The sequence below is a fragment of the Pteropus alecto genome, unplaced genomic scaffold, assembly GCF_000325575.1.
Source record: "Pteropus alecto unplaced genomic scaffold, ASM32557v1 scaffold7, whole genome shotgun sequence".
NCBI classification, from domain to species: Eukaryota; Metazoa; Chordata; class Mammalia; order Chiroptera; family Pteropodidae; genus Pteropus; species Pteropus alecto.
In genome coordinates, this window is record NW_006494614.1 from 36481064 (window position 1) to 36486002 (window position 4939).

Sequence of the window (4939 nt, forward strand, 5' to 3'; positions counted from 1 at the left end):
TTCATCTATTTTTTTTATGTTTACTACCAGAAACCAAGACATTGGTCCTAGCTCCTTATCTGCAATAGTTTCCTAATGGATACTCCACCATCTGCCCCTTAATCTGAGCCAAATATCCTTAACATGGTCTCCAAAGCACCACAAGTCAGTTCCTTGCTTATCTCTCTATCCTCATCTCCATCATGTCTCCATTCCAAGTGAGTTGAACATCTCTTGTCCTTTAGTACCTTGTGCCATGGGGCATTGGCTCCCTTTTTCCTCTGCCTAGAGTGCATGAAGTCCTCTTCATCAATTTAACTTCTATCAATTGTTCCCGCCTGAGCTCTGGTATAATTTTCCTAGGAAAGACTTCCTTAATGTCCCTGGATATATAATCTCTCTTATGGATAATCTCAGAGCATTACATATCAGTTCTTTCCAGCACCTATAAGGATTGCAACTTCATATTTTTGCATGTAAAATTATGACTTCTTTCTTTAAAAATAAGGTCAATAGAGTGAGCCTCCGGTCTCTCTGTGTTTACCATTATGTCCTCAGCCCTGATACATAGTGGTGCTCGAAGATACTTGCTAAATAAATTAACTAAATTTTGGGATTAGATTGGGAGAAAAAAATACTAACGTAAGAAATTCAAGTAGTCACCTAATTGTGTGTATGTGCGTGTGTGTGTGTGTGTGTGAACTGTAAATATTTTAAATGTTTTAGAGCAATAGCTGTCTCGATTGGGTAAAATGAATGCAAGAGGTGAGGTTTTGCTCTCAGCTATAGGTTAATACATTATTTTTTAAAAAGACCATAGGAATTTGAAGTAAAACTACTAAAGTAGTAGTAAAAAAGATGGAAGTTAGTGCAAGAGGAATTTTAAGTAGACACAACAGAATTTTTTGACTAATTGAATGTAGAAAAAAAACAAAGAACACTGAAAAATGTCTCCAAACAGGCTTAGTGCATTGTATTAATACGATAATTATAAATGACTGTATGTATGTTCCCAGGCTATTATCCATCTTCTGTTTTATTTACCTTTCTTATGCATTGTTGTGTTGCAGAGAGACTGACAATTAGGTAAGGCCAATACCTGGTCTTTTACTAAAGTTTACAACCAGTAAAAAATCATTTCTCTAATTTGGGGTAGAAAATTGCTTAAATGTGTAATTTAATGAAGATTTAAAATACCTGAGTTATATTTCAAAAATTAAGAGCAGGAAGCAACAATTAAAGATCTTGTCTTAAGGTAATATAATTAAGTATAAAATGTATCAACTAGCATTTTCAAAAGAGAATTTAAAATTCACCATTTCTAGGAATAAATGTATAATTCTTCAGTGTAGAAAGTGTTATTGGATACAACAAAAATGGAATTAAACATTACTTCTGAAAAGCATAATTCCTACTGTGGTCTCACTGGTCCTACCTCTTCTCCCTCAAAGCTTCTTGACATTTTTCCTTGCTCTGATTTCATATAGGGATTTTTAAGTAGTGGTAGAGAGGAAGGAGGAACATTCAAGCGTGAGTTCTAAGAGACTGATTTCAATGTAGTTGTTGTTGTGTATATGTTTGTTTTTTTTATCTGCGTTCTCTAGTAGTGATTATTAAATGTTAATTGTAGGAAGGAAGGGAATGAAGACAATTATTTAATTTTCATTAATTAGGAGATCGAAAAAAGAACTATAAAGATGCAGCTAGTAACATGGAAAAGAAAGCAGAAGGAAAAAGAGATGAAGAACGCTACTCAAATATAAAGTTGGATTATTAAGGTGATTGGATGAAGGTAGCAAGGAAAGAAAATGGAGGAATTCAAAGGGACCAATTAGAAGAAAGATGGGAGAGAGAAATAGGGAGGGAGAAGAAGGGAGAGAATGATTGAGAGATTGGCAGAATGAATAAAGAGGGAAAGAACCATTTCAGGATTAGCTATTGTACTGTTCTGAGTGTGGATCAGTTAATCAAACCTACTGGGCTCATGCATAACTAAGAGTCATCCCTAGAGATAGTAAGCATTTATTAGCAGATCTTGTTAAAATAAAGATTGATTTATGCCACACTTAAAAAGTAACAAATAAGCCTCTAGTTATTGGTAGTTACTGGTACTAATTATATTGTAAAATAATTTTAATTATTAGAGAAGTAACACTATTTTAGAAGAGATATGGGATTATACACCTCAAATAAGACAATGGAGGTGAAAAAATATTTTGCCTTTTGTGACCAATGTATATCTATTGTCCTTCCAGGTGAGATGTAAGATGCCTTTTTGGAGACCCAGTTGCCCTGTATCTTTTTCAGAATGAAGTCCAAAGCTTGCTTACATGAGCCTGGGAGATAGGAGCATAAACCACTCTCTCATTAAGTGAAATGTTGTCTGGTTGGTGTATTTTCCAAAGCCACCTAGTTGATATTCTTTTATAGCAGCCTGAATGGACATAGATAGTTTGTCAACATCATTTTTACCCCCACAGTATCCATGGCTCACTCATAGATTATGATTTAGAGAGTTGAAGTTAGGATTATTAACAAAGGAGCTTGGATTCTGATTCTGTGTTTTCTATGTTTGAAGCACAGAGGGAGCACCTCTATAAAATGAGAGTGACCACTGTTTTGTTAAAATATTTTTTTAAATGAAAGGTATTTTGGCCTTTAATAAGCATAATTTTAAAATATGATTCTTTTCCTTTTTGTCAAGATGCTTGATCCCTGCCATAGTAAGGTAGCTAGAGACTGGTTTAGCACATTTTCTGTTGAGTTTTAGTATTTATTTTACCACTGAATCCAATGATAATTAATGGAATTAAACAGCATCAAAAGGAAGGTCAAATATTTATAAAGTAGTTTATAATTTTCCACTCCCATTGCTCTCCAATCAGAAAAGCACATGTAGAATTACTGTAGACCACACAAAGGGAAGGGGAAATTACATAGTCTATCAGTTGGTTAAAGCATTTTTTGTAGAACAGAAATTGGCTTTGTTCCCATCGTTTCGATTTCTGGCCTACTTAGCTAAAGCAGCTGAAGGAAAAAATCCATCATCAGTAGCTCTGCTTCAGACAAACACAATAAAGGCTAACAGCCTTTGACAGAAAGCCCTGTGCAAGGCATTTTGAGAAAAGAAAACATTACTTTAAACTCACACCTGAGCAACCTAATCCTAACCCTAACATGAAGGTTAGATTCTCCCACCTCTACCACGAGATTTGGATTTAAATATCTAGTTATAATTGGGAATGGAAGAAAAAAGGGCATGACAACCCGAAAGTTATTTATGACTCTTTTTATCCAGAACAATTTATATTAAGATATAATGACATTAGAATTATACTAGATAAAGAGACTAGTAGAATTTAAAATTTAGGTACATCTTCAGTGGTTAACATTGTTTGCAAATGTTTTCTGTAAAGGATCAGACAGTAAATATTTTATATTTTGTGGCATATGTGGTCTCTGTCACTACTCATCCTGGCTGTTGCGACATAGAGTACACATAGACAATACTTAAATGAATGGACATGGCTAAGTTCCCATAAAAATGTGTTTATTATTTATAAAAATAGATGGTAGGCTGGTTTTGCACTATAGCCCAGGCCATATTTTGCCAAATCCTGATCTACATTGGTTGAAATCTTTTTTTTTAAATTATTTTTGAGTCAGTGGTAAATGCTTAAATAGCAGAAAAGTATATTGAGGACATTATTTATGATCTTTCGGGGCCAGTCCAGCTAGAGTGAGACTGGTGAGACAAGTGAGGCACTAGTGTCAGGTACAAAATTTAAGGGACACCAAAAACTCTATCAGTAATCAAGATAAATAATATTTATGCAATATATTAGAGAAAAAATTGACAAACTATATATAGCCCAGGGTTCCACTGTCTGCTTTTATAAACAAAGTTTTATTGAAACCAGGGCTAGGATTAGGTTGAGGTGAATGAAGTAAGGGTATGCAAGAAAAAAGTAGGATCTCGTCTTTATTTAAAACTTTGATATTTGTTCATCGTGATCTTTTTACATTAATTTTGATTTTAAAAATAGTGCAGTAAATATTATTTATCTTGATTACTGAGTTGGAGACTTCAAATTATGTGCCCAAGGCTCATACTTCACTTTCATCACTCTAGTTCCAACCTGCTTTTGGTTGACATACTTTAATATCACTAACATAACTTCTTAAAGTATTTCTGAAAATACCTAAATGCATCTACTTCTGATAATTTGTCAAAGTATATTTTATGGGGCATAACTATTATGCCTTCTTGTTCTGCATATTCTATGACAGTTCTAGACTATTTCAAATATTTTCCTTTTTCACAGGTCTTGAGTGAGAGATTCCTAGTGTGCTAAAAATGAGTTATAGGTCCACCCTAGAAAAGGTTAAATATTACCTGGCATACAAATATTATAATATTCTATGTACTTGCCACAAAACACAGTAGAAAACCCAGTATACATGACTTATTTGGAACTTCAATTAACCACTTGCTAGCTTTATAAGTGTAAGGATCTTTTGTTTGTTTTTTTTTAAATTTATTTATATTCTATTTTCAATTGATTCATCACATGTTTGTTGATGTTCAAAAATCTATACCTACATATTTTTAGGTATACAAAGAAGGAAAAGGTTTTTATTTTCATTCTCAGGTCTTATACTGTGCTTGCTATGTACATGTACAGAATATGCATTCAATAAATACCTGCTTAGTCAACTAACATTCATTCTGTACTTATTGATTGGACAAGACACCATGCTAGGTGATCTTAAGAGGCAGCAGAACTGTTTCTTGAAACTTTTTTAGTAGCACAGTAGTCATGGTAACGATTCTATTAAAGAGAGGAATGTATATGAGTAGGTGAATACCATGGAAAAAGTGCGTGTTATTATGCTTGGTTTTAGGAGTGAGGCAGGAGTGGGTTGTAGCTGGTGATAGTCAAGGTCACCAGCTACAGTA